At 46.4% G+C, this 15,529-nt stretch overlaps 1 protein-coding gene across 5 annotated transcripts in view; it reads left to right on the top strand.

The window, feature by feature from the left end:
- Positions 1 to 409: 409 nt before the first annotated feature.
- The window catches only part of LRRC8D (leucine rich repeat containing 8 VRAC subunit D), a 122,229-nt gene continuing 107,109 nt past the window's right edge, over positions 410 to 15,529 (top strand). For 2 of the 5 annotated variants that reach the window (XM_056122872.1, XM_056122873.1), the window contains exon 1: positions 1,294 to 1,408. The gene's annotated coding sequence lies outside the window, so the exon portion shown is untranslated. Of the gene's footprint in view, positions 550 to 956; positions 978 to 1,293; positions 1,409 to 15,529 lie in introns of those variants that run through there. The other 3 variants (XM_056122874.1, XM_056122875.1, XM_056122877.1) reach the window with 3 other exon arrangements.

Below are 15,529 nucleotides of genomic sequence, written 5' to 3'. Positions count from 1 at the left end.
CCGGCCCCGCCCGCGCCCGCCCCGGCGTCTCCGCGGCCCCCTTCCCGCCGGGGCGCCCCCGTGGGAGCCCCGCGACCCTCGGCGGGCGCGGCGGGGCGACCGGAGGCAAGTGCTCGCAATCACATGAGGCCCCGGCCCGCCCCATTGGCTGCGGCCGAGCCAGTGGCGGCGCTCGGCGGCTGCGGTTGGTCCCGGAGCTGCAGCGCCGGCTCGGGCCCGGAGTCCATGTTACGCTTTGTCTAATTCCCCCTCGTTACAGAGTCATGTGCTGCTGCTGCTCCCGTCGCCGCCGCCGCTGCCGCTGCCGCTGCCGCCGCCCGTGGTGCCCCGGCTCCTCCGCCGCGCTTCGAGCGGGCAGCCGCGGGCGGGGCCTCGGGAGCAGGGTCCAGGGCGCCGCGCGCCTCCGCCACCCCGGCGCGTCCCGCTGCAGCCGCCGCCGCCCGCCGCAGGGGATGCCGCCGCCTCGCGTCGCCGCCTAAGCCGTGGCTCGGCGGCCGAGCCGCTGCCGCTGCCGCTGCCGCTGCCGCCGCCCGGGCTGCCCCCCCGCAGGTGGGTGCGCGCGTCTCCGGGGGCGGGGGGCCCGGCCGGGGGCCCGAGCAGGTGGGAGCCGCCCCGGAGGCGGGCGCGCACGCCGGCCGCTCGCATCTTGTCCCGCCGCGCCCGCGCCCGCGCCCCCGCCCGCGCGGGGGGCTGCGGCCGGAAAGTGGCGGGCCGGGGGCCGAGTGGGGACGCGGGCCTCGGACCGGCCCGGCTCGGATGTTCGTGCGGCTGCACGGCGGGGCCCAGGCTGCTGAAGGCTGCCCTCCTCCGGCTCCCGCGGGCCGCCGCGCGCTCCCCCTTGCTTTTTGCCTCTTTCCCCCGCCACCCCGCTTCCCCACGCTCCCCGCCCGATCGGAAGGGAGGGCGGGCCGGCCCCACGGAGCCCTCGCGGAGGGGGGTGTTGGGTGTCTGGCCTGGCTGGGCCCGGTGCCCCGAAGGTGAGCCCTTTAACTTCTGCGGCGACGCCTCTCTCTCGCCGCCTTCCCGCGCCGGCAGGGTTGGGCGGGGAAGGGAGGGCCTCGCCCCGCCCCTCGCGCTCGGGGGCGGGAGCTGGGGGCCCGCAGGTGCACCCAGCCTGCCGCGGGCCATCTCCGGGTTGGGTACCGGTATAATCCGCTTCTAGCTTGTTTGCAGCGTGGGCACTTGGGAGCGGGACTGGTGCTTGCATTCTAGCCCGGGGCTTGGAAAGGAAAAGGATTGGGGGTGACCGCCGAGAGAATTCATCACCTACACTCGCCCGAGGGTGGTAGGGGCCTTTATCTCGGGGAGAGGGGATATCCCGTAAGGATAAAGAAAAGCGTTTGTTTGGTGGTTTAAAAGCCTGCTGCAGTGAAGAAGAGCTGCTACATACAGGTCGAGGGGAGGAGAGGTAGGTCCCGAATGGGAAGGGCAAGGTGGTGTGTGTCCGTGTGTCCGTGTGTCTGTGTGCGTTTACACGCGCGCGCCGCGAGGACGCGAGCGCGCTCAGGTGGGAGGAAGGGTTTGGGAAAACAAAGTGCAGAGCTGACGGGGAGGGCACTCACAGGTGGTAGGTAGGCAGAGATGGGAAATTCGTGTTGGGGAGCCCTGGCAGATGGTGGGGCACAGCTTGAGCCCCTTAGGCACACACATCTTTGTCTGCACATTTCCTCCCTTCCTCTCCCCCCCCCACCCCGCAACGTTTGAGAAGCACTTCTTGTTGGGCAAAGAAAGCAATGACGACATATTTTGAAAGAGATAAAAGGAATCACCAGAGTTGACTTCTGGAAACTTCGCTTAGCTTTAATCATACAATTTCCCTCCAGGCAGTGTTTATTGAGCACCTACGCAGTGTTCTGAGCTGGTCCTAGGAAGCGTCTGGGGCGGCAGGGAATTCCCATCTGCTATATCATAGAGGGTTGTTTATCCCTAAACAACCCAGGGGCCCTGGCAGGTGCCAAGAATGACACTGATTCAGACCTTCACCTACACAGCAGCGGCACCTCTGTTCCTTACAGACCTGGGGGAAGAAGAATCCTGCACCGTATCCAGTAAATGGGCTCTTCATTCTGCACTGATTCTTAGAATCGGGAAATACTAAGAAACAACAACTGGCAGCTAGGTCGGGGTAGAGTCGTCTGTACTGTCTTGAACATCCGTGGCCTGTTAAAATGCAAGAGAAAAATAAGGAGAGCCCCTGAGATTAAAATGGGCTGGTTAAGGATCTGGCAAAGGTGATTTAGAATGATTGGTTTCTCGGTTATTTGGGGAAAGCTCCCATGCAATTTATGGAACTAAAGAGGAAAAACACAAGTCTTAAATTGACAAATCTTAAATCTTATATAGTTGAACGTTTTATCTTAGATTTGTCTTATTTTCATGGAGGGTGTGTGTTTTGCTGATTACACTTTAACAGAATCAAAGGTTGGAGAGGAAGGTCCTTACGTGACCCTGTTTCCCAGTCTCACCATTACCATGTTGAATGTGTATGACGCAACAGTTCAAGTATTGAGCCATATTCATATTTTTCCTCCCTGCCATGTTTTTCAGAATTTAAAAACTTGGTCAAAACTTGGTGTATTTTCCTTAATTTTTATATTGTGTGAAGGTGGGTTTTGCTTTATTTTGTAGTTTATTGTTTTTCACCCATTGTAGAACTTTTGAACAGTCTTATCATGCCCAGAAACTTTAGTCAGGTAAGCAAGATTTTGGAAGAAAAACACGGTTCAATCTCAGAAGCATAGGTACATTGACACCAGCAGGGAAAACTTTTGACTTTTGTCAAAATTGTACTCATGACCATGGATGTTCTTGAAATGTAGTTGGTATGGGCTCTTACGGAGTTCTAATTGGAGCTGGTGTTTGACATTCTGAGAAACACGGTCAATATTTATTGAGTAGCAGCAGTGAGTAAACAGGAAATCAGAGTGGGTGCTGTGGCACCTTAACAAGGAAGGAGAGGATTCTTGTACTAATAGAAGACAGGTAAGACAGGTACCTGTGGGGATTGGAGATAGCTCCTAGCTCTGTTGCAAAAGTGCTTGCCTTACAGCACCTGGGGTTAGTGTGAATGACTTGAATCACTGATTCATATGCCTGAGCACTGCCTGCATGTGACACCCCCCTCCCCCCACAGTGAGCATTTGCAGCCAGAATGTACATGAGCACCACAGAGGAAGAATGCAAGCCCCAGGCATGCCGGTATGTGGGCAACACCACAACTGTGTGTGACCTCTGGTCATTGCGACTGCAACAAAGGGAGAGAAGGGACTGCAAATAATACATAATAATAATAAATAATAATAATAATAAGGAGAAGAAGAAGAAGAAGAAGAAAAAGAAGAAAACAGACATGTACATGTGAAAATGGGAGCAGAAACTCACAATTGCATCAGAGATCAAGGCGTACTGGAATGGACAGGGTTTTTGGCTGCAGGGGGAAGGATTGCATATATGGGAGGGAGAAAGAACATTGGGGGAAGCTTTGAGAGATGTTTATAGGTCAAAAATGGTAAATACGTTTGCCTGACTGGAGCACAGAACATAATTGACGAAAGGAGGCAAAGGGGATCTCATTATTGGAAAATTGAAATCAATGGTCAGTAGTGTTAATTATTTGTCTTGAGAAGTGTGATTCTCACCAGGGAGTGATATGGTCTCCTTGCAGGAATTTGGCCATGTCTGGAGATATTTCCAGGGGGTCTCAAAGTGGGACAGTATCTCCTGACATCTAAGAGGTATAGACCTCGGATCCTGTGAAACATTCTGCATTGCACAGATTAGCCCCGCTGATAACAAAGTATTTTCCTGTCCAGTGTCGACAGTGTGAGGTTGGGCAAATCTATTCTCTACAGCAGGCCCCAGTGGAATGAAGTCCATTGGGGAAGAGACATTGAAGGAAACAGTTCTTTTTTCTTTCTTTCTTTTTGGGTCACACCCAGCAATGCACAGGGGTTATTCCTGGCTCTGCATTTAGGAATTACCCCTGGCGGTGCTCAGGGGACCATATGGGATGCTGGGAATCGAACCCGGGTCAGCTGCATGCAAGGCAAAAACCTACCCGCTGTGCTATCACTTCAGCCCAGAAATGGTTCTTGATGTGTGAGAAAGTATGGGGAAGTTGGGAAGCCAATTTAGGAGACTTCTACTGAGCTCAGGCCTGAAATGATCCTGGGGAAGTTCTCATGAGAAGGGAGGGACAGGTCGTAGGGCAGTAAATGTGGGCTATGAGAGAAGCCATAGACACCAAAGTGGAATTTTAAGGTGTTCCTACTCTAACATTTTTATGTGTGTGATGCCGAGGATTGAACTCAGGGTTTCATACATGTGAAGCATGCTCTACACCCTGAATGACAGCTTGTTTAAACACCCCCCTGGGACAGGGATTCTCTGCATTTCTGAAAACTTGCCTCTGTGTTTTCACACTGTGTGTGTGACTGTTGTTTGAGCTAAAGACTGCCTCCTTGAAAAGTTGTCCCATTCATTCTGTTCCTCTGGGATGATGCACTGTCACAGGGAAACTCTTGGAATGTACAAAACCAGTACGTTGTCTCCTTCTCTCCAGCAATTTTTCTCAATGTAAAACAGTCCTAATTCTTTTCAAAGTCCTGTGTGGGACATGGTTTCTCCATGTCTTCTGAGTGTGTTGGTATCTCTCAAAGAAAGTCACAGAGTCTGGAATTGAGTATGGGCATTGAGATGTGATCTGGTCACATAGAGTATGGTTGGACAGCAGGCCCAGGGACCTGCAGTGTAGCGATAAAACAGTCTTTTAATTGTTTTTTTTTTTCAGAGCAATGCCCAGCATGCTCACATATTGCTTAAAGAGAGTCAAAACTCCCAGATATTCATTGTATGAGCTGCTGTGTCTTGTATTCATTAAGGTAGTTTTTTGTTGGTTTTGTTTTTTGGTGAAGTTGAGTGGAAGTAAGTTCTTGTTTATTTTTGCTCCTCTTTAGTGCTATCCTAATATTTTTTTGGGAAATGGGGGATTCATTCTACAAACCTTCTGAAATTTTTAAATCTGGATTTCTGCCTCCTAAATATGATAAATGGTGTGTATGATCTAGACACAAGCTTTGTAGTTTTGTGTTTTAAGATCACATACAGCCCAAGCTGGAGCCATAGTATAGTGAGCATTTGCCTTCCATGTGGCCTATTTGGGTTTGATCCCTGGCAACCCATATCGTCCCCTGAGCCCGCCAGGAGTAATTCCTGAATTCAGAGCCAGAAGTAACTCCTGAACACTGCTGTGTGTAGTCCCCAAACCAAAATAATAATAATAAAATGACATGTGACCTAGTTGTTCAGTACAACTAGTGATAGCTGGGGGTGCTGAGTATTGGGGTTCTGGGGCTTGATTAGCCCTTAGTTTGAGAGCCACTGAGAAATCAGTGTTTCTGGCCAAGCCACATTATTGCATTTAGCTCTTGCTAATGTTTGCATCTGAGGTGCCCTTTCAAAATTATTTGAGTCTGTTGCAAGCTTCTGAAATCTGCACTCCATCCTCTGGGGTCTTTGTAATTCTGTTTAGACATCTGGAAGAGAATTTCTAATGTTCTGTGCAAGTCTGAAGCTTGCCAGATCATATTGGCTTTTGAAATTTGTGAAGAGGTAGCTAGGCTGACTGGTAATGGCAAAAGCCACATATGAACTTGGTTTCCGTTAAGGCCAAGCATTTTTTATATTTCTTTTCTTTCTGCTATTATACTTTAAATGCTTAATTAGTGACAGTTTTAATTTTGGGAAAGGAGAAAGGATTGAGGCTTAGAAACCAGCCTTTTTCTCAGAATTGGACTTTAGCTTGTCATTGATATAATTTCATACTTACCAGATTTTATGAGAAGAAATTAAGAAATGGTCATTCTGAGACATCTTTTGAAGTAGGCAGGTTGGAATTCCTAGGTAACCTTGTGCTAGGTTCTCCAGGTGTTCTAGACATAGCCAGTAAAGTGAAATTTAAAAATTGCTTGGTTTGGGTGATAGTCCTGCAACAGGGTGCGAGTGCTCAGACAGAATTCCAGATCTTCTAGCCAACATGTACAGCGTCTTTGTTATGACTCTCTTGCTGGTATGTTGTGTCTCCTGGTGATACAGTTGTCTTGCTTTCATTTCTGTACAGGTCCACATGGAAAACCAGTCTGTATCCTCTAGAGGAAAATGATATACCTGTGAGAGAAAGGGATGTTTTGTGAACATACATGATTTACAAAAGGAGGAAATGATGAGAAGTTCCTCTGATCCTTTTATACTTTCAGAAATGTCATATTTGAAATCGCCTCCAAAGCAAGGGCACAAAATATCATTTTGAACAAAAAAATAAAAATTTCTAGATGGAAGGGATAAATCCTTGAATTTCATAAATGAGGGAGTGGAAGCACAGGGAGGTGATGTTGTTGAAGTCTCTGTGTGTGGAAAGACCAACTGGGCATTAGATTTCACCCCCCTTAAATTCCACCCCAAAAATAAAGCTAAGGCTAAAGGCTTCCCTGCTTTGAGTTGTGTCAGTAGAGGGTCCCTCAGGTCTTCTTTACATAATTGCTCCAACAGAAGGAGCACACAGTGTAATTTCTAGGCTCACAGATGACAGTAAGCTCTTCAGAACTATGAAATATCTAACCAATGGGGATTTACTCCATGGAAACCGTACTAGGATATGTTAGTCATCAGAAGATTTACAGATGAGTTTCATTGTGGGCAGATATGTGTGCGGTCATGAAATGATGGAACTGCCATAGGGTGGTGTGGTGGGAACCCCCCTGAAAGCTTCGAAGATACTTTGATGGCTTTGTTCTCACTTGCTGTTGCAAATGAAAAGGGGCAGGAGATGGTAAACTGCATCTCACAGCCATGTGAGATGGACCCTGGAAAGGATAGAGTTTCTGGCTAGAATGGAAGCTCCTTGAGGGCAGGGGTCTTATCAATCTCTCTTTTTTTTTGCTTTGCTTTTTGGGTCACACATGACGATGCACAGGGGTTACTCCTGGCTGTGCTCGGAGGACCATATGGGATGCTGGGAATCGAACCCGGGTCAGCTGAGTGCAAGGCAAACGCCCTACCTACTGCACTATCACGCCAGCCCCACCAATCTCTTTTTGGATGGATAAAACAATTAGGATTTCTGGTGTCCAGAAAGAAGATAGATGGGAATTGTTGGCACCAGTGAATCTTGTAGGATAGGGACAAGTTGAAACCTGTGTTGTGTACTCAATTCCAACAATCCTGACTCTGGTATTTCAGTTTCCTGATTTCTTGTCTTTATGGGTCAACACTTTGTGTGGTGAGGACAGGCACACTTCTGTCTTGTTCTTCATGGGTTTCTCTCTGCCACACAAATGCTTTCCAGTTCTACTTGTCACTTGAAGAAATAAATGGATGAGCATGCAATCAGGTTGTATACTAAAAAGTGATAATGTATGGTATCAGTTTTTCTTCGACTGGGATCATAATCAGTCTGGGGAATATTTTTCAGTTATAGGAACCGTACTGCTCAATTTAGGATTTCTGAGAAAGAAGTTTGATTTTGAGAAGAGCTCTTCCCTTCCCCCAAGGGATTCTGTTTTGCAACCAAGATGAAAACCACCATGTCATATAGTTGTGATAAGAACTGGAAACTCACTGCAGACCACTTCGAAAAGTCTACTTTGAGGAGTACAAGGGCCAGAAAGATGGTTGGGTGGGTTGAGCACATGCTTTGCACATAGCCGATCCAAGTTCTGTCCCTGGAACACAGAGATGGAACTCTTGAACACTCTCTCTTTTTCTCTGGGGGTAGGAGTGAGAGTGAAACACAGTCATGCTCAGGGATTACTCCTGACTTGGCACTCAGGAATTTCCCTCTAGTGGTGTTTGGGGGACTGTATTTGATGCCAGGGACTCCTGATACCAGGGTAAGTCACATGGGAGTAAACATCGTACCTGCTATATTCCCTATCACTCTGGTCCTCAGCGACTCAGCAACTCTTAAGCACAGAGTTAACAGTCGCTGAGCACTGCTAGGTGTGACTAAAAACAAAAGGGCTGTGACACATATTGGTTGAGGGCTTGTGATTGGTTATTAAGACAAACAAGGAGCTGTGAGGACATAAGTAGCTCTGGAAGGTGATGACCCAGCTGATGGAGACCCAAAATGTGGATTTTGATGTATCCATGAGGCCCTACATCCAGGTGGCAGGCGAGAACTCATCTGTTATTTCACAGGTTGCCAATGTTTCCAGAGTGGGTCCCTGTGACCTTCGTACCCGCCTCTGGTGAATCAGCGGAGGAAATGCAGGAGCTTTCTTGTTTTGAATATTAAATTGATTCACTTGAAGCAGTCTTAAACAAAAACCAAAACAATGGAGTTGTCCTTCCTACTTTGAAGGGTTCACATTTTCCATTTTATAAAATGATGATGATTGCCTTTTGGTGCCATTTCTTGCCCACTTAAAACCTGGCAATTTTGTAATTCTTCCTTTTGACATTTCACTCATCGATGGAATCAAATGTCTGGAAAGGACTACTGTACTGGGATTTTCACACTATCTCTGTCTTCCTCTCTGTATGGACTATTGATATTATGGGTAAGACTCACAAGTACTGAAGATCAGTTCCATCACAAGCATTTCCTAAAATAAATCGTTTTCTTCTTTGCTTGTTGGTTGTAGTTAGGAACATTGCCAGTGGACATTTCATTGGCATAACCCCCTGTGCTGAAGTTTAGATTAGCAGGTCACCAGCAAGGTGGTGGAGGTACCAAGTAGGGAGAAAGGGTGTGCAAGCTGGAGTCTTTTTCTGAAGGGTGCCCACCAGAACACTCTCCAGACCCCATACAGTGGTGACTGGATGGACTTGTTACCTACATGTAAAATGCCCTCTGTTAAATTATTTTTACTCATTGTGCTCTACTCCTTACTGAAAAATGTTTGAGGGTTCCCCATCCCTGGGACTTGCCTCTGAGCATCATGGATGTAGCCCCCAAACAGAAAAGTCTGAAAATGACAATTTTGGGGGAAATAACTCATGATGTTTGCAGTGACATATCAAATAAGCATTATAAAGGAATTTGTCAGATGTAGTAGGTTTTGCCTCTTTTCCTTAGACACCAATGATACAATCTATTATTTTTGAATTTGTAATAATAACTATGCGTTTGTTATTTACTGGTAGTCTAAGTTTCCAGAGTGGGAACATCTGACTGATGGGACAGGTAAGGTCCACAAAATCATGGCATCTGGCTCTGGTACATGGCAGGACAGAATTGTGTGTTTCTCATTGGCTGCCCGTGGCCCATCTGCCTATGTTATTATGTTATTATTTTTCTGCTTGTTTGTTTTTTGGGTCACACCTGGCAATGCTCAGGAGCTACTTCTGGCTGTGCACTCAGGAATTACTCCTGGCGGTGCCTGTGGGACCATTTGGGATGCCGGGGATCGAACCCAGGTTGGCCACATGCAAGGCAAGCGCCCTCCCCACTGAACTATCGCTCTGGCCCCCAATCTGTCTATAGTGTGCGGCCTGAAAATGATGTTATGTATAAGCAAACAGCTGTTGGCAGAAGAAAATGGTTCCCCACAACTGACTATACCCTGGAATTTGCATGCTTTCTTAGGCAGTCTTCTATCCTGAGTGGAGGCAGACTTATTCCCACTTTACAGATGAGGTGACTGAAGCTTAATGGCTATGTGATTTGCAAAAGAAGGAAATAAATCTCAGAAATGGCAGAGGTAGAATACCAAGCTCATGTTTATTTCAGACTGATCTGTTCTATACTCTTCTTATTTCTCTGCTTCAGTTTCTTTGTGTTTTATAATCTCCACGAATGTTTCTGTTACCAAGCAAAAGCTGAAAACAAGAATTAAATTTTGAGTTGTGAAGGAACCTTTCACCTTGTCTGGTCTGTGCCCCTCATTTATGGATCAGACCTGAAAGGTAGAGCAGATCTGTGCAGGGGAAAGCTGGCCTGCCACTTGGCCCCCAGACTTGCAAGCCTAGTTCTGAACACATGCAGCTCTCGAAAATATCAACTACCTGAGAGAATGTTTATCCTAGAATTGAGAGAGTGATTTCATTTCATAAAATCACTTCATTGTGTGGTAATTCTCTAGCCCTATTCTATTCTTTCCTCTCTTTCTGTTTATTTTTCTTTCTTTCTTTTTGGGTACACCATGCTGTGCTCAAGGCTTACTCGTGCTCTGTGCTCAGGGATTACTCCTGGTATTGGTCAGAGTGCTGCATAGGCAGTGCTGGGGATTGTGACCAGGGCTGGCCATGTGAAGGGAAGTGTCTTAACCTCTGCTCTATCTTCCAGCCCTCTTATTCTCTTTTATCAGTAATACTGGTGATAGAATTTCACTTAGAATAGCACACATTAAGCACTCTCATCTTAATTAGATAGATCTGACATGTGCTAACTACACTAATACATACATGATGTGAAGATAGAGCTGGTATTTGTTGAAGTGTTATGTTTGCCTCATACATACAATAACAATAAAGTCAGAAGCAATTAAAATCTTAATCACCACATCGCCTGTGTGGAGAAGGAATTCCTGCCCGTATGTCATAGCACATATTTATAGTTTGTTTAATTTATAGATGTATGGTATTCAAGTATACCCACTACAGTAGAGTGAATTATGTTTTGACTTTAGTAGTTTTATTTTTTATATTAACATTTACCCAGGAATAAATTGGGAAGTGTGAAATGTTCTACAGTATTACTTGGCTTATACAAATAATATGCCTTATGCACATCCTATACACAGATTTTTTTTCTTCAAATACCTTTCTGTTATGGACTTTGTGTTTGTTTGTTTTGGGGCCACACTTGCAGGGGATATTCTGCTAGGAGATACTCCTGGCTGGAGTGGTTAGGAATAACTCCTGGTGGGCTTGGGAGAATCATATGGGATGCTGGGGATCAAACAAACCCTGGTCATCCATGTGCAAGGCAAGGGCCTTACCTGCTTTACTACTGCTCCAGCCCCTGAACCATTTTTCTTTCACTAAGTTTTCTCCCCATATAAATTGTTTGTGCCTGGAAAATTTCTGTACCAAGCAGAAACTTTATAACTACATCTGTATTTTGTACCACGACCAGAGAAAAAGAGAGAGGTAAAGTTGGATCCTGTCTCCAGCCTTGGTGGGAGTGAGAGTGGGAGGTATCTCAGGCAGATGTCAATCACTGCTCCATGTGGGCCCTCCATGAGATGATTTATGGCATCTGGCACTACCATCAGGGTAGGGTCATCAGGAGGGAATGGAGCTGGACCTGGGCTCAACTAGAAACTGTGGGTTGAGTCTGAGGGGGTCTGTTGAGCAGATCTATTCAGCTTCCAATTGCTGCCATATGGGAATGTGCGCCAGGCTTGCCAGATCTTCAGATTTTTTCACTGTAAGCCAGAAATCTGGATTATTATGTAAAAATCTTCTGATTTTAAGATTGGCAATCTCAACATGTTAAATAAGAACTTCCTGCAGACTAAACAAAATAGCTTTGTGAGTTGGATACAGCCTTAGAGATAGGCCCTTTGAGATAGCTTGTTAATGGCCAGAAAAATGGAAGCATTGAGTTTGAATAAAAGCAGACTATTTCTTTTGAGGGAGTGGGGACATCCAGCCGTGCTCGGGACTTACTCTTGGATCTGTGGGCAGGGATCTCTCTTGGTGAGTCTCAGGAGCTATATGTGGGTATCAGGGCTCAAACTGTGGTCAGCTATGTGCAAAGGAAGTGCTTGATCCCTGTACTATCTCTTTGGCCCTGAAGTATACTTTTAAAAATCAGTGTAAGTTGAAACAAAGCAAAACTTAATGTAATTGTTTTGTGCCTTTCCTGCCCCTCTGGAACTCTCCTTCACTGAAGCAGAACAAGCCCAAACTCCCATACGCTGGCGACAGTTTCCACCATTTACATTTGGTTATGTTCTCCCTGGAGTGGATGCATTTGAAAGGGTTGTTCTGCCAGAGAAGCAGTGAATTCCAGGAGAGATCATTGGAAGATTGAAATTGAAGCGATGAGGACAAGGTACAGGTAATGGGGCTAGGGGCAAGAAGGCCAGACAAAACCCCACAAGGAGGGGATCACACTGATGAGGGAAAGAAAAAGACCAGTTTATCCAGAAGGGAAGTGCATGATCTAGTTATATCTTAAAACTGATGTGGGGGTAATAGGGGAGATAGGGAGGGGAAGATAAATCCTTGCAAGACAAATGGAAAATTGTGTCCCAGTATATATTTAGAAAGAGTTTAGAATCTGTGAGGCCGGAGGTGTTATGAAAGGGGTCCAGTTTCCATCCCCAGCACCGTATGGTTTTCTGAGCATTATTGGGAGAAAGCCCGGAGTACGTACCACTTGGGTGTGGCCCAAAGATCGAGAAAGGACAAGGTTCATGACCGAAAGTAGATTATCTATGTATATAAACACATTAAAATAGAATGTGTGTGTGTGCACGCATGTGCCTGTGTATGGGGATGTGGGAGATGGACTATAGAATGAATAGTCAGTATCAAAAGGGAAACCCAAGAAAGCTAGAAAGCATTTGCATTGTATAAAGTTGACACTGTTTTGAGGACAAGCCAATAGTCATACTCCTTATTCCCCAGAATTGTCTCGGGGATGTGTATGGCAGCCCCTGCTCACCCACGAGACTGGACCTGGCTAGTCCTGCAGTGGAAGCCTCGGGTGCTCTGCATCCTTTATAACACTGTGTGGTGCATGGACCATTAGAGTGAAGCCAAAGGCTGATGGGACAGTGGCAGCTGAGTATTAGCCACTCTCCTGGACTATGTCCCAATGCCACCAGATTTCAGGCCTGTGTTGTGACCCCATTGTGTATCTGTCTTTGATTTTATCTGTTTTCCTGAGGAAATCTTCCCCTTATCTAAGGATGATTTGATGTGCATGCCCCCTCTTTGAAGGAGAAGGGGTGGCTCTGTTTATCAGCTCTCTCTGCTGGTTGGGTCCAGTTCTTAGTTGGAGAGAAGAGTGTTAAAAGCTTTTTACCTCCTCTTAATCATCCCACTTATAGTAACGTGTTCCAGGAACTTCAGCATTTTCCAGGAACAAAGACCTTTTGATTCATCAGCAGGTTTGAATTCAGTCCTTAGGTCTGTCGTCCTTATGTGATCTGAACCTTTTCTTTCTCAGCGGAGGTTAGCATCTCAGTTGCTTTTAGAGTAGAAACTGCATTTTATGAATGCCCTCCCACATTTCTCTAAATGCAGTGTGGATCTTTGTACTCACTCTCCCGTTGGAAGGGGATTTGTGGCATTGAGCAAATGGGTGCAGATTTCCTAGCAGTGTTGTTGGGGAGAAGGAAAATTCTTCAGATTCCACCCTTTGTTCTTCAGGGACTCTCGTCCACAGATGAAAATCCTGGAAGATCCTATCAGGAAGTGAAACTCAGAGATAATCTTAGTGCTAGTTTGGGGCATTATGGATTAGCAAATTGTACAGGTTTTCGTTAACCTTACAGGATGCACACAACGCAATCAGGGACACCGATCTGTTCTGGAAATAGTAGGAGACACTTATGTAAGCCCCACATGTGCCTGGCACTGTTTGGAGTACTGTGCATATATAGGCTCTGTTACTCCTCAGCCACCTTTATGGTAGCAGAGGACCCCACTGCATAGTCTCACTGCACCTCCGTATTGCCCTGACTAGCCCTAGAGTTCAAGGTTACAGAGCAAGCCAATGGTTGGGCTGTGATTTGAACCCCAGCAAGTTTGGAATCTGAGCCTCAGAGGACTTGGCATTTTTTTTTGTCTCTGTTACTCTGTCAATATATAAGACCATGAGTTGCTTTAGTAACTCCTATGTGCTTTCTATAGTACCTCAGTCTTGTGTGTGTGTTTTTTTTTTCAATTAAAACAACAACAACAACAACAACAGAAAATTGTACTCAGAGCTCTAATACTGCCCTCTCAACCAGATGAACCAAAAGAATAGTTGGGAAGGCTCTTCCGGCTAGGAAGTAGGAACAAAAACTAAAGAATCTTCCTGCAACACTGTCCTCCAGTCCTCTCAGGGCGGCTGTGACTTTACCTTTGTGACTGATGTGGGTGGTGAGCTTCAGAGGACATTGTTGCTGCTATTGCGAGGGCAGTGGAAAGGTTCCAGGATTTGGGGCACAGAGGACTTGAGTGTTACGGCTGGGACTCACTTCCACAGACTCCTATGACCTTGCATTTCTCAAGCCCTGTGCTTCATACCAAGTATCTGGGGGACAGAGTCTTAAGGACAGCATGGTTGATTTGGTGAGGACAAGAAGCCATTTCAGAGGACAGTGTTTTAGTAGGGAATCTGTGTGTGTGTGTGTGTGTGTGTGTGTGTGTGTGTGTGTGTGTGTGTTAGGCCAGTGAATGACTGGTCATGCTGTATGAGTCTTGTAAGCCATTTGCCAAGGGAGGGTGGTGAGGTGGATGCTGGCAAGTACTTTGGGAGAGATTTGTGTTGATCCTAACACCATTCCTCTCCTGCTTTCTCCTTACCTGTGTGACGCTGGGGCCGACACTGTGGGTGTTGACTCCATTTCTGGCCCAAACTCCTCTTCCTTGGTTCCCGCCCCGCTCCTGCTTTGGGCTTGCCTCCAGCTTGCCCACAAAGTGCTGTTTGTTGTAAGGGTGAAGCAGGCAATTCTCTGGGCAGCGGCACTGTGGCTGCAGGCAGTTGCTGTAGTTCAAAGCAGAGAGCCAAGCTGGAGTCAGAGGGACACTGACAGGGCTTGTTCTTTAGAATTTTGAGCATTGGTTTTTAAAGGAAAGGAAGGGGAGTAAGAGATGGCTTCTTAATAGAAATATTATGAAACGCCCTGCATGACAGAACAGAATCAGGTAAGGAAAAGTAACTAAGAAGTCACTGCTTATTACTTTGAAAGCAAATGCATTTGAGTATTTACTCTTGCCTACAGAACATAGTAGTAGGATAGGAATCAAAACTTTATAGTGCATAATAATAATAGCAACTGCTGTATTATGAGATGTCTTGTATTGAGCCTGATGTTTACCACATTTTAATCCCCACAGTAAAGATAGGCATTGTTTCAGAGTCTGTGAATTTCAGGGCCAGAGAGATAGTACACTGGGTAAGGCACTTGCCTTGTAGGTGACCAGTCCTGGTTCAAATTCCTGATACCTTACGGTTCTCTTGAGTACTGCTAGGAGTGATCCCTGAGCACATTATTACAGTAGTACTGCCCAAGCACCTCTAGGTGTGACCTCAAAGCCAACCGACCAAAGACACAGAATCCAGGTCCAAAGATTTTATAATTGAGGCTCAGTGTGTTTAAATTCCTCTTCATGGACCTAAGTGCTAAAAAGTAACTGTAAGAACTGACGTTTTAATGATTGTATGAGCTAACCTTTTTGGACATCTGCTCAGAGGAAGGGAGAGATTGATAGGGGAAGGATTAGAGAAGGACTGTTGAGAAAAGACTTGAGAAGGGCCTTGAAGAGGAAGGAAGGTGCTGAGGGGACGAAAGGGGTAGGATAGCTAAGGCACAGCAGCACAGGGGAAGGAAAGATGAAGACATTGAAGAAGCAATGGGCTTGG

The sequence above is a fragment of the Sorex fumeus genome, unplaced genomic scaffold, assembly GCF_029834395.1.
Source record: "Sorex fumeus unplaced genomic scaffold, SorFum_2.1 ptg000047l, whole genome shotgun sequence".
In the NCBI taxonomy this organism is placed as follows: Eukaryota; Metazoa; Chordata; class Mammalia; order Eulipotyphla; family Soricidae; genus Sorex; species Sorex fumeus.
The sequence above is the reverse complement of the archived record's forward strand: the minus strand, read 5'-3'. Positions and strand labels throughout refer to the sequence as shown.